We start from the raw sequence: 22978 nt of genomic DNA, 5'->3' as shown, positions 1-22978 counted from the left end.
ACATAGATAGATAGATAGATAGATAGATGGATGGATGGATGGATGGATGGATAGATAGATAGATATAAATAGATATAGGTATATGTTTTTCCAGGTAGGGTCTCACTCTAGCTCAGCTGACCTGGAATTCATTAGGTAGTCTCAGAGTGGCCTCAAACTCATGGCAATACTACCTTTGCCTCCCATGTGCTGGGATTAAAGGCAGCACCTCCACACCTGGCCTGACCTGAAATTTATATTTTATTTTGCTTTGAGATAGGGCCTCACTCTGTAGCCAGGCAGGCCAAGAACCCATGGTAATCCAAATGCTGAGATTTCAGGTGTGAGTCATCATACCTGGCTTTCATTTTAAGAGCATTACTTTAATGTAGACCAGCTGCTGTGGTTTGAGCTCCAGCCAGTCAGCAAACATACATACTGGGGAAGGGGCTCGTGGCTATTGATAATCACCAGGGGAAAGGGAGTCATCTTCAGTGTGTAGACACTGGTAAGGTGACCATGCTCCACTAAAACACTTCACACCCATGTGCATGCAAGGGAGAGTAATTGAGAATAAGGTGTTCAGTGGGAGACAGAGACAAGAAAGAGGGGCCAAATATGATCACAACATTGCTGAGTAGTTGTACATGCTAATACTGGGGAGGCAGAGAGATAGGATCACTGAAATAATTATGGGCTGGAAAGATGGATCAGTAGTTAAGGCACTTGCTTGCAAAGCCTAAAGACCTGAGTTCATTTCCCAGTACACATGTAAAGCCAGATGCACAAGGTAGTGCATGCATCTGGAGTTTGTTTGAAGTGGCCAGAGAACCTGGTGCATTCTTGGTCTCCCTTTCTGTCTCTTTTTTCTCTCTCAACTAACTAAATAAAATACCCGTCTCTCCCTCTCCCCCCCCCTTCTCAATCCCTCTTTCTCTGCCAAAATAAGTAAATAAATGTATCTTTTAAAAAGGGCTGGAGGGATGGTGTGGTTCGATTAAGGTGCCCACATAAACTTATGTGTTCTAAATGCTAGGTTCCCAGCTGATGGAGATTTGGGAATTAATGCTTCCAAGAGGGAGTATATTGTTGGGGGTGGCCTTATGGGTGTTATAACCAGTTTCCCCTTGCAGATTTTGGCACACTCTCCTGTTGCTGTTGTCCACGTTATGTTGGTCAGGGGGTGATGTCCACCCTCTGTTCTTGTCATCATTTTCCCTGCCATCATGGAGCTTCCCCCTTGAGCCTGTAAGCCAAAATAAACCTCTTGTTCCCACATTCTGCTCTTGGTCAGGTGATTTCTACCAGCAATGCAAACCAGACTGCAACAGTAAAGTGGTACCAAGGAGTGGGGTTGCTGCTAGACACTGACTGTGGGGCTTTGACCTTTTGGAGCTGATTTTCAAGAGGAATGTGGAAGAATTTGAAACTTTGGCTTAAGAGATGCCTTGCAGTGCTGTAAGTACAGCTTGATGGGCTATTCTGGTCAGAGTTGAAAGGCCTGAATTCAGTAAGAACTATGGACTGTGAGGTTTGGCTTATGAGGGTGAAAAAGAGCTTTGCTTGGACTGGGCTAGCAGCTTGCTGTTATGCCTGGGTCATGAGTGTTTGCAGGGTTGCTTTATGTAGAAATGAACTGGTGTGAGCAGAGGGATATGGCACAGAAAAAACTGAAATCTTTGGTCCTAAACTGCTGCCCATTCACCTGCAACTTGTTTGAGAGATTACAACCTTTGAGATTGGGTCAGCTGACCTGTACCGGGGCAACAGGAAGAAAGTAGACTCTTTTTTTTTGGTTTTTCGAGGTAGGGTCTCACTCTGGTCCAGGCTGACCTGGAATTAACTATGTAGTCTCAGGGTGGCCTTGAACTCATGGCGATCCTCCTACCTCTGCCTCCCAAGTGCTGGGATTAAAGGCGTGTGCCACCATGCCCAGCCAGAAGAAAGTAGACTCTTTTGAAGTGGCCTTAGTGCTCAAGGAGTATACTGTTCTGCAAAGTCTGCTTTATTCCCCCTGGATTAACAAATTGGCATGCTACCTAGTATTACAGAGTATAAAAAATGCAGGAAAGAGAGGATCATTGAGTTTGCAATATGGTCTTGTGTTTTGGAAATGGCCATGGGCAGTGTGAAGCAGGTTTGCTGGATGCCTGCATGGAGACCCCATGGAGCCATGAGGATGAACCGTGGATTTCAGTGGAGATGCTGGGACCACAAGTTGGCTGCTAAGGAAAGCTGCAAGCCCCGATGAAGTTTTTCAGGACTGTGAGTAGCCTAGCTGGAGGGGCAGAATTGGTAGTCCAGAGACTTGTTGCTGGTTAGAGTTACCGGACTTGGAGATTTGTCACTGGCTAGAGCTGTTGGACTTAAACCTACATTTTCCCCTACTATCATGGAGTGTCCCCTCAAGTCTGTAAACCAAAACAAACCTGTTTCTTCCCTAAAAGGTTAGAATTATCGGACTTGGAGTTTTGTCACTGGCTAGAGTTGTTGGACTTGAAGCTACAGTTTGATATTTGCCCTGGTTGTTTTAAATCTTGTATTGGTTGAATGTTTCTTTGCTGTGCCCAGTGACATCTTTTGCAGTATGAATATTAATCTGTGCCATTATGTGTTTTTTGAGGTTATTTTTTGGTATTATGGCTCAGTTGAAAGATCTTGGACTATGGGGATGTATGAACATCATTGAGATTGATAAAAACTATGGGGACTTTTAAAAATGAGATGAATGCATTGCATTTTATATCATGTATGATTATCAGTTTATGGGGGCCAGGGGCAGAATGTGGTGGTTTGATTCAGGTGTCCTCCATAAACTTAGGTGTTCTGAATGCTAGGTTCCCAGCTGATGGAGATTTGGGAATTAACACCTCCTGGAGGGAGTGTATTGTTGGAGGCCGGCTTATGGGTATTAAAGCCAGTTTCCCCTTGCCAGTGTTTGGCACACCCTCCTGTTGCTGTGGTCCATCTTATGTTGTCCAGGGGGTGATGTCCACCCTCTGCTCATGCCATCGTTTTCCCCTGCCATCGTGGAGCTTCCCCTCGAGCCTGTAAACCAAAATAAATCTCTTTTTCCCAGAAGCTGCTCTTGGTTGGGTGATTTCTAACAGCAATGCGAACCAGACTGCAACATGTGAAGTTTAGCTTATGAGGGTTAGAAAGAGCTTTCATTGGAATGTGCTAGAAGCATTTTATGTGAGAGGCTTGTTGTTATGCCTGTGTTCTGAGTTGTATAGGGTTGCATTGTGTAGAAATGGATTAGTGTGTGCACAGGGATATGACACAGAAAAAAAATGAAATCTTTGGGTGAACTGTTGCCCATTCAGCTGCAATTGAGAGATTACAACCTTTGAGATTGCACCATCTGACCTGCACTGGGGCAACAGGAAGAATGCAGATGCTTTTTTTTTTTTTTTTTTGGTAGGGACTTACCGTAGCTCAGGCTGACCTGGAATTCGCTATGTATTCTCTGGGTGGCCTCAAACTCACATCAATCTTTCTACCTCTGCCTCCTGAGTGCTGGGATTAAAGGCAAGCACCACCACACCTGGCTCAAACATAGACTCTTTTCAAGGGGCCTGAGTGCTCGAGGAGTGTCCTGTTCTTCAAAGTCTGCTTTATTCCTCCCTGGATTAACAAATTGGCACCCTATCTGGTATTGTGGAGCATAAGAAATGCAGTAAGAGGGCTGGAGAGATGGCCTAGCGGTTAAGCGCTTGCCTGTGAAGCCTAAGGACCCCGGTTCGAGGCTCGGTTCCCCAGGTCCCACGTTAGCCAGATGCACAAGGGGGCACACGCGTCTGGAGTTCGTTTGCAGTGGCTGGAAGCCCTGGCTCGCCCATTCTCTCTCTCTCCCTCTATCTGTCTTTCTCTCTGTCTGTCACTCTCAAATAAATAAATAAATAAATGAACAAGAAATGCAGTAAGAGAGGGTCATTGAGTTTGCAATGCGGTCTTGTGTTTTGGAAATAGCCATTGGCATTGTGAAGCATGTTTGCTGGATGACTGCATGGAGACCTAATGGAGCCATGAGGCTGAACCATGGCTTGCAGTAGAGATACCAGGACCATGAGATGGCTGCCAAGGAGAGGTGCTGGCTCCAGATGAAGTTTTCCAGGACTGTGAGTAGCCTAGCTGGAGGGGTGGAATTGGAGAACCAAGACTTGTTGCTGGTTAGAATTATCAAACTTGGAGATTTGTCATTGACAAGAGTTGTTGGACTTGAAGCAACAGAGTTTGATGTTTGCCCTGGTTGTTTTAAATCTTGTATTGGCTGAATATTTCTTTGTTATGGCCAATGCCATCTTTTGCAGTGTGAATGTTTATTCTGTGCCATTATGGATTTGGGGGGGATTTTTTTTGGTATTATGGCTCAGTTAAAAGACCTTGGATTATGGGGATGTTTGAACATTATTAGGATTGATTTTTAAAAAATGGGGACTTTTAAAGTTGGACTGAATGCATTGCATTTTACATCATGTATGGTTATCAGTTTATGGGGTCCACGGGCATAATGTGGTGGTTTGATTCAGGTGTCCTCCATACACTTAGGTATTTTGAATTCTAGGGTCCCAGATGATGAAAATTTGGGAATCGATCCGTCATGGAGGCAGTCTATTGTTGGTGGTGGGCTTATGGGTGTTATAGCCAGTGTCCCCTTGCTAGTGTTTGGCACTCTCTCCTGTTGTGATTGTCCACCAGATGTTGGCCAGGAAGTGATGTCCACCTCTACTCATGCCATCGTTTTCCCCTGACATTGTGGAGCTTCCTCTCAAGACTGTAAGACTTTTCCAAAAGCTACTCTTGGTTGAGCGATTTCTGCCATCAATGCAAACCTGACTGCAGCAGATACACAAACACAGACAGAGTCACATGGACACACCAGTACATCCTGTTGCTGTGAATAATGTTCAGAAGCATGGGCTACTTTGTGCTTCTAGCTTTACATGGATACTGGGAAATCAAATCTGGGCCATCATACTTAGAAAACAAGTGCCTTTCACTGCTGAGCCCTCTCTCCAGACCCAGGAAGTAATATTCTCATAGGAAAGGAAAAATGGAGCTGGAGAGATTGGTTAGTGGTTACGACGCTTGCCTGTGAAGACTAATAACCCATATTTGACTCTCCAGATCCCATGTAAAACAGACACACCAAGGTGTGACAAATGCAAGGTCATACTTGTCCACTAGGTGGTGGAAGTGACTGGAGTTTGATTTCAGTGGCTAAGGCCCTGGCACACCAATTCTTTCTCGCCCATGCATGCATGCATGCTCTCTCTAAAATAATATTTTTTAAAAAAAATCAAGGTTTTACAAAAAATAATACATGATTGTAAAATGTTATCTAAGAAAGGTTTGTGTGTAGTTATGTGTGTGTGTAAAAATATGGAATATTTCACAAATTTTAATGTCATTTTTGTACAGAAGCAATTCTAACCTTTTCTGGTTCATTCTAGTTTTAGTATATATGCTGCTAAAGTGAGAACACCTCCTACTTTCTCTTAGAGAGCAAACCCATGAAATAGTAACCTGGTTCTTACCTTATAACCCAAATGGAACAGTAAAGCATAGGAAGATTCCTCCCAGCCCAGCAGGTAGGTTTGCTAATTTAACACAGGGATTCAAAGGGAAGCTTTCCCCAAAAGTGTAATGAGTGAAGATGGGCCCTTGAATCATGCTGACCATTTTATGCCAGCATACAACACAACCAAAGTCTCTTAACTGAGACATTGGGGGCCTGGAAAGATGGTTAAAGAGGTTAAAGACATTTGCTTAGAAGACCTGATGTCAGGAGGTTCAATTCCAAAGTACCCATGTAAAGACAAGTCCACAAAATGGCGCATGCATTGGCAGCTGTGTGCAGTGTCAGGAGGCCCTGGCCCACCCATACTCACCTATTCAGTCTGCCTTTCTCTCTCTCACTCTCTCTCTCTCTCACATAAATAAACAAACAAACAAACTAATCACTAAATAAAGCAAAACATAAACAGAGATATTCAGCTTATAAGAAACAAAGAAACAAAGGCCTGATTTGGCTAAAAGTAAGGAGACCTACCCTTCCTTTGGCTCTTAAATTCTTTCCACCACCTCTTCCACAGTAGACCCTGAGCCTTGGAAGGTATGATAGAGATATTGTAGTGTTGAGCACCCCTGTCACCCCTTTCCAGCACCATGATGCTTTCTGATTCATCCCAAAGTCACTGCCATCTGAAAAGAGCAGATTCTCTACCAAAAGTGAGAGTAGCATTAATATATGGGTATGAATATAAGAGAAGTGCTTACTGGAAAGTTTGGTGAGCATAGTATATACATTTAGCAAGACAGCAGCAGATGTTATACCCCTAGGGCTCATGTGTACCCCTGTTTTTTCAGTATCAGGGATGTATTCCCTCCCATGGAGTGGGCCTTCAGTCCAAATAGAGGACAGTTGGTTTCCCCCATGACGGACGTGCTACTATTGCACCCATTGGCTCATTTGGCCTGGCTGGCCAAATATAAGGCTTTCAGTGTCCACTGTTGTGTATCTTCACTGATGATTTCTCTCTCTCCCATTGAACTGCATGCAGAATGGCTTCTTCCAGCTTTCTGTCAGCTGGTCTACATGGAGGAGGTTATCAGCTCAGTTCCAGCAGGATTTCTCAGTGGCCTTGCAGCCCCAAGTATGTGGAGTCTTCAGCAATAGGGTCTTACCATCTGTTCCTGGTGGGAAACTGAGATTGCTCAAGTTTGACTTCCCAGAATCCACATAAAAAGCAAAGTGTTGCCACTTAAATCTTACATCTGAAACCGAAGGCCACACTGGTGCAGGGATGCCAAGACTGGAGAATCTCTGGGTTTCACTTATTGAGTACAGCAGCTTGGGATTTAGGCAGAGCTTCTGTCTTAAGGAAGTATGCAGATGAACACTAGGGGAGGACAGCTGAAGTTCTCCCCAGGTGCACACATACGCAAGTGCATACACCACACCATGAATACCACCCCCCCACACACATTCTCACACTGACTGGGAAAAGGCAGGGGATGAAGCTCAGTTGATAGTGAGCTTGCGTAGCATGCGTGAAGCCCAAATGTTTAATCTTCAGCACTACATCAAACCAGGCATGGTGGCATAGACCTGTAATCTCAGCACTTGGGATATAGAGGAGATAGGATAAGAAATTGAAGGTCATCTTTGGCTACATAGTAAGTTTGAGATCTGCCTGGGTTATATGAGACTACTGTTGCTTAAAAAAAAAAAAAAAAAAAGGGCTGCGTGTGGAGTGCACACCTTTAATGCCAGCATTTAGTAGGCTAAAGTAGGAAGACAGCCATGAATTTGAGTCCAGCCTGAGCTACAGAATGAATACCAGGTCAGCCTTGTCTAGAGTGAAATATTGCTTCAAAAAAATTGGAAAATAGGGTTTTACCCCATTCTGCCTTCTCATGGGCAGGAGCCCTTCATGCTATCTCCTCTTTCCTTCTCTTCAACTAATATTCTCTCTAAACATTGAAAAATTAATAATTAAAAAATGGCTGGGAAGGTGGTTTATCTGTTAAATGTGCTTGCTTGTAAAACCTGACAGTGTGTGTTTAATTCCCCAGTTCCAACCTAAAGTCAGATGCACAAAGTGGTACATGTATCTGGAGTTTGTTTTCAGGAACAAAAAGCTCTGGCACTCCCAATCTCTTTGCCTCTCCTCTCTTCCAGTTTGCAAGTCAAGTGTGGGGAGAGGGAAAAAATGGTCACACTAGGGCTTCTAGCTGTTGCAAAGGAACTCCAGATGAGCCACTTTGTGCATCTGACTTTAAGTGGGTAGTGGAGAATTGAACCTGGGTCCTTAAGTATCAGGCAATCACATTAAGTCCCCAAAATATATATATATTTTTTCTGCTTTTTATTTTTATTTTTATCTTTATTTTTTTGAACTTTAAATTTTTTTTGTAATTTTTATTAACATTTTCCATGATTATAAAATATATCCCATGGTAATTCCCTCCCTACCCACCCCCACACTTTCCCATTTGAAATTCCATTCTCCATCATATTACCTCCCCACTACAATCATTGTAATTACATATATACAATATCAACCTATTAAGTATCCTCCTCCCTTCCTTTCTCTACCCTTTATGTCTCCTTTTTAACTTACTGGCCTCTGCTACTACGTATTTTCATTCTCACGCAGAAGCCCAGTCATCTGTAGCTAGGATCCACATATGAGAGAGAACATGTGGCACTTGGCTTTCTGGGCCAGGGTTACCTCACTTAGTATAATCCATTCCAGGTCCATCCATTTTTCTGCAAATTTCATAACTTCATTTTTCTTTACCGCTGAGTAGAACTCCATTGTATAAATGTGCCACATCTTCCTTATCCACTCATCTGTTGAGGGACATCTAGGCTGGTTCCATTTCCCAGCTATTATAAATTGAGCAGCAATAAACATGGTTGAGCATGTACTTCTAAGGAAATGAGATGAGTCCTTTGGATATATGCCTAGGAGTGCTATAGCTGGGTCATATGGTAGATTAATCTCTAGCTGTTTTAGGAACGTCCACACTATTTTCCACAATGGCTGGACCAAATTGCATTCCCACCAGCAGTGCAGAAGGGTTCCTTTTTTTCCACATCCCTGCCAACATTTATAATCATTTGTTTTCATGATGGTGGCCAATCTGACAGGAGTGAGATGGAATCTCAATGTAGTTTTAATCTGCATTTCCCTGATGACTAGTGACGTAGAACATTTTTTTAGATGCTTATATGCCATTCGTATTTCTTCCTTTGAGAACTCTCTATTTAGCTCCATAGCCCATTTTTTGATTGGCTTGTTTGATTCCTTATTATTTAACTTTTGAGTTCTTTGTATATCCTAGATATTAATCCTCTATCAGATATATAGCGGGCGAAGAGTTTTTCCCAATATGTTGAAGGGTTTCCCCTACTTTTTCCTCTAGCAGTTTCAGAGTTTCTGGTCTGATGTTAAGGTCTTTAATCCATTTGGACTTAATTCTTGTGCATGGCGAGAGAGAAGAATCTATTTTCATCTTTCTGCAGATATATATCCAGTTTTCAAAACACCAACACCATTTGCTGAAGAGGCTGTCTCTTCTCCAATGAGTAGTTTTGGCATTTTTATCGAATATCAGGTGGCTATAGCTACTTGGGCTTACATCTGGGTCCTCTATTCTGTTCCACTGATTACATGTCTGTTTTTGTGCCAGTACCATGCTGTTTTTGTTACTATGGCTCTGTAGGATAGGTTAAAATCAGGTATGGTGATACCACCAGCCTCATTTTTGTTGCTCAGTATTATTTTAGATATTCGAGGTTTTTTGTGATTCCAAATGAATTTTTGGATTGTTTTTTCTATTTCCATGAAGAAAGCCTTTGGAATTTTGATAGGGATTGCATTAAATGTGTAGATTGCTTTAGGTAAGATTGCCATTTTCACAATATTGATTCTTCCAACCCAGGAACAAGGGATGTTTCTCCACTTTCTAGTGTCTTCTGCAATTTCTCGCTTGAGTGTTTTAAAGTTCTCATTGTATAGATTCTTTACTTTCTTGGTTAGGTTTATTCCAAGGTGTTTTATCTTTTTTGATGCAATTGTGAATAGGAGTGATTCTCTGATTTCATCCTCTGTGAGTTTGGTGTTAGCATATATGAAGGCTACTGATTTCTGTGTATTTATTTTGTATCCTGCTACATTGCTGTAGGTTTTGATCAGCTCTAACAGCTTGCTAGTAGAGTCTTTAGGGTCCTTTATGTATAGAATCATGTCATCTGCAAAAAATGATAACTTGATTTCTTCCTTTCCAATTTGTATCCCTTTTATGTGTGTCTCTTGCCTTATTGCTATGGCTAAGACTTCCAAAACTATATTAAATAAAAGTGGGGACAGTGGACACCCTTGTCTTGTTCCTGATTTTAGTGGATCTCCATGTTTGTTATAGGTCTATTTAAGTGATTAATCTCATTTTGATTTAATTTAGGTAGGTCATATAGATCAAGGAAATCATCCATTTCTTTCATATTTTCATACTTTGTGGAGTATAGGCTTTTATAGTATGTCCCTATGATTTTTTTTAATTTCTCTGGAATCTGTTGTGATGTTGCCTTGTTCATCTCTGATTTTATTAATTTGTGTCTCTTCTCTTTCTTTTGGTCAGATTTGCTAAGGGTTTTTAAGATTTGCTTTGTGTCCTAATATATGGTCTATTTTAGAGAATGTTCCATGTGCTGCTGAAAAGAATGTATATTCTGTAGCCTTTGGATGAAATGTCCTGCATATATCTGTTAAGTCCATTCCTTCTATGACCTCATTTAGTCCAGATGCCTCTCTGTTTATTCTTTCCCGGGATGACCTGTCAATTGATGAGAATTAACAAGATTGATAAACCCTTAGCAAAAAGACCAAAAGAAAAAGAGAAGAGACACTAATAAAATTAGAGATGAAAATGTCAACATCACAACTGATGTCAGAGAAATTGAAAATATCATAGGGACATACTATAAAAGCCTATATTCCACAAAGTATGAAAATCTGAAAGAAATGGATGATTTCCTTGATTTATATGACCTACCTAAATTAAATCAAGATGTGACTAATCACTTAAATAGGCCTATAAAAAGCATGGAGATTCGAACAGTTATCAAAAATCTCCCAACCAAAAACAGCCTAGGCCCACAAGGATTCACTACTGAATTTCAGCAGACTTCAAGGAAGAGATAACACCATTGCTTCTTAAGCTTTTCCATAAAATAGAAAAAGAAGGAATTCTAACAAACTCCTTCTATGAAGCCAGCATCACCCTGATACCAAAACCAGGCAAAGATAAAACAAAAAAAAGAAAATTACAGACCAATCTCCCACATGAACATAGATGCAAAAATTTTCAACAAAATATTGGCAAACAGAATACAAGAATATATCAAAAGATCATTCGCCCTTACCAATAGGCTTTATTGCAGAGATGCAGGGATGGTACAGTATAAACAAATTGATAAATGTAATACATTATATAAATGGACTGAAGGACAAAAAATCATATGATCATATCATTAGGCACAGAGAAAGGGTTTGGCAAAATCCAACATCTGTTCATGATAAAAGTCCTACAGAGACTGGGAATAGAAGGAACATATCTCAATATAATAAAAGCTATTCATGACAAGCCTACAGCCAAGATATTACTAAATGGGGAAAAACTGGAAGCTTTTCCACTAAAGTCAGGAACAAGACATGGGTGTCCACTGTCCTCACTTTTATTTAATATAGTTTAGGAAGTCTTAGCCATAGCAACAAGGCAAGAGACACACATAAAAGGGATGCAAATTGGAAAGGAAGAGATCAAGTTATCATTATTTGCAGATGACATGATTCTATACACAAAGGACCCTAAAGACTCTACTAGCAAACTGTTAGAGCTGATAAACACCTACATCCATGTAGCAGGATACAAAGTAAATACACAGAAATAAGTAGCATTCCTATATGTTAACAAAAAACACGCGGAGGCTGAAATCAAAGAATCACTCCCACTCACGATTACATCAAAAAAAATAAAGTACCTTAAATAAACCTAACCAAGGAAGGAAAGGATCTCTACAATGAAAATTATAAAACACTCAAGTGAGAAATTGCAGAAGACACTAAGAAATGGAAAAACATCCCTTGTTCCTGGATTGGAAGGATCAATATTGTGAAAATGGCAATCTTACCAAAAGCAATCTACACATTTAATGCAATCCCCATCAAAATTCCAAAGACATTCTTCATGGAAATAGAAAAAACAATCCACAAATTAATTTGGAATCACAAAAAACCTCTCATATCTAAAATAATACTGAGCAACAAAAATATGGTGGGAGGTATCACAATACCTGATTTTAACCTGTACTACAAAGCCATAGTAACAAAAACAGCATGGTACTGGCACAAAAACAGATATGTAGATCAATGGAACAGAATAGAGGACCCAGATATAAGACCAGGTAGTTGTAGACACCTGATATTTGATAAAGATGCCAAAAATACTCATTGGAGAAAAGACAGCCTCTTCAGCAAATGGTGCTGGGACAGCTGGATGTGTATCTCTAGAAGGATGAAAATACATTCTTCTCTTGCTCCATGTACAAGAATTAAATCGAAATGGACAAAAGACCTTAACATCATACCTGAAACTCTGAAATTGCTACAGGAAAAAGTAGGAGAAACCCTTCAACATATTGGTCTTGGCAAAAACTTTCTGAATATAACCACAATTAATCAGGTAATAAAACCACAATTCACCATTGGGACCTCATGAAACTATAGAGGTTTTTTACTGCAAAGGACACTGTGAATAAAGTAAAGAGGCAGCTTACAAAATGGGAAAATCTTTGCCAGCTATATATCTGATAAAGGATTAATATGTAGGATATACAAAGAACTCAAAAAGTTAAATAATAAGGAATCAAACAAGCCAATTAAAAAATGGGCTATGGAAGTAAATAGAGATTTCTCAAAAGAAGAAATACAGATGGTGTATAAACATCTAAAAAAATGTTGTACATCCCTAGTCCTCTGGGAAATGCAGATTAAAACTACATTGAGATTACATATCACTCCTGTTAGATTGGCTACCATCATGAGAACAAATGATCATAAATGCTGGCGGGGATGTAGATAAAGAGGAACACTTCTACACTGCTGGTGGGAATGCAATCTGGTGCAGCCATTGTGGAAATCAGTGTAGAGCTTCCTAAGACAGCTAACAATTGATCTACCATATGACCCAGCTATAGTACTCCTAGGCCTATATCCTAGGGACTCATCCCATTTCCTTAGAAGTACATGCTCAACCATGTTTATTCCCACTCAATTCATAATAGTTGGGAAATGGAACCAGCCTAGATGTCCCTCAACTGATGAGTGGATAATGAAGATGTGACACATTTATACATTAGAGTTCTACTCAGTAGTAAAGAAAAATGAAGTTATGAAATTTGCAGGAAAACAGATGGATCTGGAAACGATTATACTAAGTGAGGTAACCCAGGCCCAGAAAGCCAAGTGCTGCATGTTCTCCCTCATATGTGGATCCTAGCTACAGATGATTGGGCTTCTGTGTGAGGAGGATAAAATTCAGTAGCAGAGGCCAGTAAGTTAAAAAGGAGATATAAAGGGAAGAGAAAGGAAGGGAGGAAAGTACTTAATTGGTTGGTATTATGTATATGTAAGTAGAAGTGCCTAGGACAGCAGGGAAACAACAGAGACCCAAGGGGAAGTTAACCTGAATGGGAGAAGGCAAACAGACACAAGAAGGAGACCAAGCTAGGTGTTTGTCAAGGTCTCGAGACTTTATTTTTACATATGTTTATATAGGGATGTAGGGGGAAGGGGGCGTAGTTAGATCAAAGAGCACAGAGTTATTGGGTAAACCGCCAATATCCTTGTTTCTTCATCAATTCCCAGCAGCACAGGGAGTAGAGTATTCACCCTAGCATGTGATTCTTTGTTTCTGGTAAATGCACATTAGATGAGGAAATAGAAACTTAACTCATAACATGGCGGTTTCTATCACCATGGCCAAGGTTTCACTTATAGCTCCCAAAATCTCCTCCCTTCTTTTATACAAAAGAGAGGGAGGCCTGCTATGCAGTGGTGGGTGTAAAATAACTGGGGGAGTAGGGACCTGACTCCTCCTGTGGGCTGTCATGTTTTTGTCCCACAATCTTGGCCCTTGGTACCTTTGAGGAGGGGAGGCAGGGCCTATGTAAATAACAGTTGTGGTACCAACCTCCATGCAAGTCAGGTTTTTCTCTCAGGGAATTCAGAAGTGGTCAGAAAGGGACCTTCCCTTGCTGTGCTTTGCCTTACACCCATGTTGGTGCCCATATCACACTCACTTCATTGTGAGCCAATATGCATAGGTCTGAATCCTATGCAGCTCCTAAAGGAGGGGTAGCTATTTGCCCATAAGACAGGTAGACCACAGCAATAACAGAGGTGTAGAGGACAGTACCATAGTAAATGAGTACAGAATGTATGATCAAGGGAGTGTGACAGCTTCAGGTCATAGGTCTTCAGTGGCAACACCTCGATCTGCCAGCTCCAGTCTGTGATAATGGACCTGCAAGGGCTGCATCTTAATGGCTTCAATCTGTTGATGTACAAAAGACATGATTTTATTTATAATAACAGGTCTGATTGTGAGTAAGAGGATTAGGATAAGTAGAGGTCCTACTACCGATGGCAACCAGGAGAGGAAGGGGGAATTGGCCCAAAATTGAGAGGAGGAGGGATTATATTGGGAATGCAACTCTTGACTAAGTGCTTGTAAGTTTTTTATGTTTTCCTCAATGATTCTGGATTCATTGACATAGAAACAGCACTCCTCTTGGAGAGCCATACATGTTCCTCCTTTTTCTGTTGTAAGGAGGTCGAGAGCATGTTGGTTTTGTAGGGAAACCTTGGCTAGGGAGGTCATCTGTCTCTGGAGGGATTCAAGACTACTAGTGCTGGAATCAATCATCTGTTGTAGCCTTTTAGAAAACTCGCCGTCAGAATACAAGGAGTGACCCAATGCTCTGCAGGGTGACCCAGCCACCCCTGCAGAAATAACTGATGTGGTCAGGCTTACACCTACCACTAATGGAAGGAAGGCTACTCTCTTATGAGTGGTGTGGAAGAGACATGCAAATTCATCGGGGCTATACATGGTGAGTTGGGGGACCACAGCTACCAGAATATAGGGTCCCGGGGTGGTGATATTAATGTGAGTGAACAGGGTTTCATTTCACCAGAAATTAATCACTGTGGGGGGGCCATATATGTTCCGTAGTTACAGAGGTGTTTTGTGTGCAAGTTAAGTCAGTAGGTAGTGATTCATTAGTAAGGAAGTAGCACAACGTGAAATAGTTATTTAGATGGTGAGAATAGTGGGACTGGGGAAACAGGAGGAGTGGCCTTATAGTGAGATTGGTTAAAGGAAAGGTTGAGGGTAGAGGAAGCATTTAGGGGAGTTGCAACAAGGATTGGGCATGAAAGGAGGCACAAAGCAAACAAGAGGAGGCATTTACCTAGGAGGCATTAAGTAGATTGATGGCATACTGGAGATATAGTGGCCAAGAGTCCCATATTACCCTGTTACTATTTTGGAGGGCAGAGTGGAGGTTTTGTTCATTTTCTAAAATTATTTGATTTACTTGATCCTTGGAGTCTGCAGGGACTAATTGTCTGGAGATATATATATGTGTGTATATATATATATAAAATTTCCCATAGGGTAAGAGGACCAGCCATCATTATAGAGTTTGCCTGTGACTCCCTTTTCCCAGTGCTCATGCCAAGGGTCAGAGATAACAAGGATGAACTCTTTTTCTTGGAGGCAGAGAATACCATTTTTAACAAAGACTTCACGAATTCTGCAGCTCCAATATCTACAACCTCCATAGATGGCTTCATAATCTAAACAACTGCCCTTATTGTCATAAGGCCTATATGTAGTAGTAATTGTTTTGGGAGTGATTTTAAAAGTGAGGGCTGACCAGCATCCTGTAACATGGCAGCTCCCTGAACCAATAAGGGTGGTGGAATCCTGTCTGAAGGGACCTTCCTTTACTTGTAATTCCCATTGAAAGATGGTGCCAGTAGTCAGGGGGACGATGGGCAACAAGGAGCAGAGGAACAGTAGATGTCGGAGGTCGGCTGTTTCATCTTGAATCTCAGGTATTGGAAACCTGGAAGAGAAAAGAGGAAGTTGCTTCAGGAACAGGGTGTTCTTAGGTGTGTTTTACTGAGAACTTATAGGTTCGTTGACTTGTTTGACTAAACTTTCTGGTAGCCATCTTGCGGCATCATTTTGAGTATCATACACAAAAACTGACCTGCGTCCCCAAATGAAGACAGGGTATGGGCCATTCCATTTTAGAGTCAAAGGATCTTTCCACATAGCTTTGGTGAAGGTATTTTTTGTGTTAGTGTGCTAGAAGCGATTGGCAGCTGACTTTCCCTGAGTGTGAAGGGTTAAAAAGTTTAGGAAAAACAGGGCATGATGAAGAATGTTTTTGGGGAGACTTTTATGGGATATAAATCCCCCATTTTCAATTTTTGGAGGGTATGTTTAATAGTTTGATGGGATCACTCAACAATTCCTTGACCCTGGGGATTGTATGGTATGCCTGTAATATGTTTAATTTTTAGTTGATGACAGAAATTTTGGAGTTTTTTTCCAGTATATCCAGGACCATTATCAGTTTTAATAATTTGGGGTTTTCCCACAACACCAAGGCAATTGAGTACATGAGCAGTGACATTTTTTGAAGCTTCTCCAGCATGGAAGCTGGCAAAGATGAATTCACTAAAGGTATCCATAGTAACAGAGAGGTACTTAAGATTACCAAATGAGGGAACGTGTGTTACATCCATTTGCCAGATGTCATTGGGAATTAAACCTCTAGGAGTCATGCCTAAGTGGGGGACTGGTATGAGGGTGACACAGTTTGTGCATTGTTTGACGATCTGGCAAGCTTGTTCCCTAGTGCTTTTAAAAAGAAGACACAAGGTTTGAGCGTTAAGGTGACGTACAGAATGAGCTGCTTTGGCCTGGGCCACAGGATCGAGCTTAACAAAGAAGGCAAACTGGGTGGCTTTGTCAGTTATGGCATTGCCTGTGGCTAGAGGCCCAGGGAGTCCAGAATGAGCAAGAATATGGCCTATATAAAGGATGTTTTCTAGAATATATACATTGCTGAATGGAGAAAAACAGAGGTGTGGCATTTGTAGTGGGTTTTATGTATGGTACAGTTTCTAAAGGGGGGATGGATTGAGCAAATAAGCACTATCAGTATACAGATTAAAGGAGGTATTTGGAAGTTGTAGAAAAACCTGTAAAACAGCAAAAAGCTTCCCCAGTTGAGCAGGGTGGAATGGGGATTGTAGGAACGTGGTTTGATTGTCTATAGTGAAGGCTGCCACTTCATTAGAGGAGCCATCAGTAAAAATTAGGGGGATTTGGGGAAGGGGTCGGGGAGAGGTTAATGTAGGAAAAACAAATGGCTGAATTCTCAGAAAGTGTAGAAGCTTGTTAGCAGGGTAATGGTTATCAAGTGATCCCTGCAAAGAGGTGTAAGATATTGCCCAGTTGTCATCAATTTGTATTAACCATTGTACTTGGGTAGTGGAGTAGGGTAGAATGATTTTATCAGGGTCCTTACCAAATATTTTTCTGTTTTGGTCACATCCAATTTTTATTAACTCTGCCACCCACGAGGTGTAAGGGGTAAGGACTCTGGGTGGTGAGGCGGATAAATGGACCCAGAAGAGGAGCCCCTCCTGCAAGAACACTCCAGTGGGTATAAAGTCAGTGGCACAAATGACAAGGAGAAGAGGCTTCTCATAAGAAATAAAAGTGACCCTTTGGCTCAGAATTGTGGCCTTTACTACCTTCAGGGCCTCTAGGGTGGTAGCTGTTAATGAGTGGCTGGAGGCAGGGTCTGGGTCTCTTTTGAGGATGTCAAACAAGGGTTTAAGCTCTCCAGTAGTTAGCTTAAGATAAGGCCTGAGAGAATTAATATCTCCTGTGAGTTTTTGAAAATCATTTAAAGTTTTTAGATGATTAGTTCTAAGTTGAATCTTTTGTGAAAGAATTTTGTTATGAAAAAGTTCAAAGCCTAAGAGTAAGTAAGGAGGTTTTAATTGAATTTTATCAGGTGCTATCTGAAGACCAGCTCTGATAAGGGCCATAGAAAGCTCTTTAGAGCAAGTAAGAAGTTCAGTGGGATCAGGACCGGCCAAGAGTATGTCATCCATATAATGAATGATGTACAATGAAGGCCATCTATGTCTAAATGGATCTATAACTTGGGCCACAAATTTTTGAAATAGCATAGGGCTGTTAGCCATCCTTTGGGGCAAGACTTTCCACTGGAATCTTGGCATAGGGCCTCTAAAATTTACCACAGGTAAGCTAAATGCAAAATGCTGACAATCCTCCGGGTGCAAGGGAATTGTAAAGAAGCAATCCTTTAGGTTAATAATGATTTTTACAATATCCTGCAGGAATTGCTACTGGAGTGGGGAGGCCTGGTTGCAGGGCTCCCATAGGTACCATGGCCTTATTCAGTTCTCTAAAGTCCTGGAGCAATCTCCATTTTCCAGACTTTTTCTTTATAACAAAGATAGGAGTATTCCAAGGAGAGGTGGTAGGTTCATTATGGCCTGCAGCAAGTTGTTCCTGTACTAACATCATGGCTACAGCTAATTAATTTTTTTTTTAGAAGTTAAGGGACATTGATCAACCCACACAGGTTCTGTTGTTTTCCAAGATATTTTATCTGCATGGGGCACAGGCATGTCAAAAGCCATTAGGATAAATTTTCATAGCCTATTCCAGCACAATCAGTCTTTTAATTAACTGGGATTGGCTCCTTTGTTCCCTGTGAACGTTTGCCCAATCCTTGTCCTGGGCAGAAGCCTTGATTAAGCATTTGGCGAGCTACCAACTCATCAGGGCTGCACATAATTAGTTTCATTTCAGAGAGGATGTCTTGGCCCCAGAGATTAATGGACAGGCCTGTGACCACATAAGGTTGGATGGTGCCTTGATTGCCTTCCTTGTCCTCCCATTGAACAACTTCAGAACTTTGTAAGGGGTTAGAGGCCTGTCCAGTTCCTTTGAGGTGAGTCATGGAAGTGGTGAGAGGCCAAGATGCAGGCCAGGTTTTACTGGAAATAATTGTGGCATTTGCACCAGTTTCTATAAGACCTTCAAAAGTTTTTTCTTTTAACTTTAATTTAAGAAGGGTCTTGCTTGAGTGACCTCTTGTGCCCAGTAACTGTCTGATGACCCAAACCCATGGGGGCCACTCTTTTGTTTCTGGCATGGTGTCTTATCATTAAGGGGCAATAGTATTAACTGAACAATCCGTTGGCCTGGAAGAATGGTAATAGGCCCCTGAAGGGCAGTGGCCATGAGTTTAATTTTCCCAGTAAAATCATTATCAATGACTCCTGGAGAAATGGTGAGGCCCTGAATGGTTGAACTGGCATGTCCCAAGATAAGACCAAAAGTGTTTTTTGGCAAGGGACCAGAAACCCCTGTGGCAAGGACCTGACTCCCCACCTCTGGTGTTAGTATTGTTCTGGAGGCAGAACAGAGGTCCAGTCCTGCACTGCCAGTGGTTGCCCAGAAGAGGGCAGAGTTGTTACATTTTGGGTAGGCTGGGGGATGAACCTGATAGCCCCAGGGTTCTGTCAGGGGATCATTCTGGGGCACTGGGGTAGACCCCATGCCAAGTTTTCCTGGTTTTGTGGTAAGGGGTTTCCCTGGATATCCGTTTTAGAACGGCACTCAGAGGCCCAGTGTTTGCCATGCTTACAATGTGGACAGAGGGAGGAAGGAGGTGGGCATGCAGCCTTAGGGGCTGTACATTCTCTGGAAAAATGACCTGGCATTTTACAATTTAAACAAGCTGTATTGTTATTTCCCTGTGTAAAGCCCTTTAGGGCAGCTCCTATGGCTAGCCCAATGCTGCGAGAGGCAGGGTCCACATTGGCACATAATTGGATAAAGTCAGAGATACTTTTACCATGGCAGAAGGGGCGGATGGCTGCCTGGCAGGCTGAATTGGCATTCTCAAAGGCGAGATGTTTTATAAATTCATTATCTGTTTCTTCCCTTCCCATAAGCTGTTCTTCAGCCTCAGTGAGGTGATCAATAAAATCACTGTAAGGATCATAAGTCCCTGACGTACTTTAGCCAAGGAAATTATAGCCGATCCTTTAGATGGGAGATTTTGACAAGTCTTAAGGGCAGCATGTTAGATTTGTGAGAGTAACCCAGGGGAGAATTTTTCCTGGTCCTGATTAGTATCCTAAGGAGCATTGCCCAAAAGTTTATCTAGTGTCCAGGACTTAGAAGAAGATCCAGTGGACATGTTGCAGTGGGCAGCATCTCAACATCTCTCAGTATAATCAGCCTGCCACAGGAGGAAGTCTCCTTGTGTCAGGGTGGCCTTGGCAAGCATTTTCCAATCATTTACTGAAAGCCAATTATCACTAAGGGCCTCTAGTAGGGACATGGTAAAGGGAGCAGTAGGTCCATAAGAGGAACCAGCACTTTTTAAGTCCTTGATATGCTTAAATTTTAAATGGTGATACTGCTGGGGCTTAGTAATAATATTTTTGCCAATAGGTGGTTCACTGTCCTTGTCTGAGCAACAAGATTGTTCAGAGGGTTCCTCTTTTTCAGGTTCTTTTTCCTCTGATTCATATTTAGCCCTGCTTGATTCAGGTGGTAGGCTGGATGGGGAATTGGCTTTTGTTTTAGCTTGAGTACACATTATAGAAAATGCATGAAGGGTCTTTTGAGGTTTGATCTTAGTCTTTACATGTTGAATGGGGGTGGGGGCAGGAGAGCAGATCTCTAGGTCTAAGTCATGGAGTTGTTTAAGTAAGGTGGCCTTTTCTTTTTTAAGTGCAAGGAGAGTTTTTAGTGATTGGGATTCCTGGGAAAGTTGGCAGGTTGCCTGTCAAGTGACTGCTTCTAAATCATGATCGAGGGATACAGGAGCACAGAGATGACATGGCTTGGGCATGTGAAGATGAGGTGGAGGGTCTGCTATGGGGGCCGTAGGAGGTGGCCAGTCAGGGTTATGATACCTGGCAGCCTAAGCCTCTAGCTCTGATTCCTCATCTGGTGAAAGGGATATTAGAGGGAGGGGTAACTGCAGATATGGAGAGAATAGGATAAATGGATTTAAGAGCAGGTTGGTCAAGTGGGTCATCCTTGGGCATAGGAACAATGACGGAGGGGCACTGCGAAGGGGGATCATTTGTCCCGCCCACTGCCTTTGCCTGGGGGGCTGCTACCACCGTGATGCTGGCCTGGAGGGCAGGGCAGCTTGGGGTAGGGAACTGCAGCTGCCAAAGCTGCAGTAGTAGCAGCATGCAGTGATTCTGAGGGCAGGGAGTTATTTTTTAAATGGGAGGGGTCTGGCTGGGTTTAAGATTATTTTTAAGAAAGCATTCTCAATCACTAACAACTTTTGAAATGGCCGGTTGGCACCAGTGAACCTGAAGGACATCATTTATTAAATTGCAATAGGAGAAGATCTGAACTGGGACTTTTTCAGGCCCAAAAGTCCTATAGAAATCCTTTAAACAATCTCCCATTCTCCACCATCTTTTTTCATCAATGTTACCTTCCTGGGGAAACAATGGACATAAATCTTCTAAGAAGAGGAAAAAGTAAACAAGATTTTTTTCCCTAACTTTTACCCCTCGAGTCTTGAGGGAGTCTTTAAGTCCCTGGATAAAAAGTTCCTGCTTACTTAGGGTCTGTCCCATGATAGAATGGAAAGAGTAGAAATGGCAAGACCAGAGGGCAATGCTCCTGGCTGGAGAACCGGGATAAGGGATTCCCCAATGGGCCTGATGTAAGCCTGTCCACAAATTTAAGAATCCCCCAGTTGCCCTAAGGGCATTTGCTGGCCATTGTGTAACCGGTTTCGGTGGTTGGAAGAGAGGCTAGATAGGAGGTTTTTCCCAACGCCCGAACAGGCTGTTGGGATTTGCAGAGGGAGCTAGAGGCCTTCAGCCAATGCCAGAGGGTAGCCCTGGCCAAGAGGCTTCAGTTGCCCTGTTGCTATGTTGCGAGTCCATGCGATGGTGCCAACCGAAAGTAAAAGAAAGAAAAGAAGTTTACAAAGAGCAACAAATAAATTCCGCAGTACCTCTGTCTTGCAAATCTGACTGAATAGTCTTTATTTAAATGGTTTGCCTAGAAGGCTGCGTTGCTTGTCTTACCTTAGTCGAATCTGTATCACAGGCGGACTTTTTGTGGTGATCACAGTGCGGATCTGTATCACACACAGGATGCCTGTGGTGATCTCTATGCGGGTTTTCACTCACCGGTGGGGTGGATATCCAATGGCGGGGATGGCCATCCACTCGAGCGATGTACAGGTTTTTCTTCATACCACGAGTCCCACATGTTGGGTGCCATTTGCCCCAGCCAGTGGGGGTACAACAGAGACCTAAGGGAAGTTAACCTGAATGGGAGAAGGCAAACAGACACAAGAAGGAGACCAAGCTAGGTGTTTGTCAAGGTCTTGAGACTTTATTTTTACATATAGATTTATATGGGATTGTAGGGGGGAGGGGGTGTAGTTAGATCAAGAGCACAGGGTTAATGGCTAAATCCCCAATATCCTTGTTTCTTCATCAATTACTGGCAGCACAGGGAGTGTAGTAATCACTCAAGCATATGATTTTTTTGTTTCTGGTAAATGAACATTAGATGAGGAAATAGAAACTTAACTCACAACATGGCATTTACTGTTAACATGGCCAAGGTTTGGTTTATAGCTCCCAACATAGAAGGATAGATTAACGGGGTGAAAAGGCCCAAAGTGAGGTCAGGGGAATAGACTGAGTAAAGTAAAGTTGGAGGGAGGGCTAATCAAAATCTAAGAGGATGCAAATAAGTCATATGGAATCCTCTGGTTTCAGACAATGGAACACTCAGGAGCCATAGATCATTGTTAGAAAATTTTCAGTGCCATGGATGGGATACCTCCAGTGAGTTGTTGGCCAGGGAGGTCCCTGATGACCCCAAAAAATTATAGGTCATTGCCGATGCCCTTGGTTTCCCACCAGGAATACATGGTAAGACCCTATTGCTGAAGACTCCACATACTTGGGCTGCAATGCCACAGAGAAATCCTGCTGGAACTGAGCTGATAACCTCCATGTAGACCAGCTAACAGAAAGCTGGAAGAAGCCATTCTACAGGCAGTTCAATGGAAGAAAGAGATACTACCAGTGAAGTTACTCAACAGTGGACACTGCAAGCCTTATTGGCCAGCCAGGCCAAATGAGCCAATGGGTGCAATAGTGCCATATCTGTCATGGTGGAAATCAACTGCCCTCCAATTGGACTGGAGGCTCGCTCCATGGGGGGGGGATACATCCCTGATATTGAAAACTTAAAACGGGTAGTCATGAGCCCTAGGGGTGTAACATCTGCTGAT

General features: G+C 42.3%; 1 protein-coding gene and 1 non-coding gene across 2 annotated transcripts in view; one reads left to right on the top strand and one right to left on the bottom strand.

Moving 5' to 3' along the window:
• Window positions 1–22978, top strand: part of LOC101595518 (zinc finger protein 850-like) — a 545204-nt gene that overhangs the window by 329906 nt on the left and 192320 nt on the right. The window lies entirely within an intron of this gene.
• On the bottom strand, window positions 5359–5467 carry LOC123457289. The gene has a single exon (XR_006634965.1). It is a non-coding gene; the product is annotated as a U6 spliceosomal RNA (small nuclear RNA).

Source organism: Jaculus jaculus, unplaced genomic scaffold (genome assembly GCF_020740685.1).
Source record: "Jaculus jaculus isolate mJacJac1 unplaced genomic scaffold, mJacJac1.mat.Y.cur mat_scaffold_34_1_3701052_arrow_ctg1, whole genome shotgun sequence".
Lineage (NCBI taxonomy): Eukaryota > Metazoa > Chordata > Mammalia > Rodentia > Dipodidae > Jaculus > Jaculus jaculus.
Note: the sequence above shows the minus strand (reverse complement) of the source record. Positions and strands in the feature narration are given on the sequence as shown.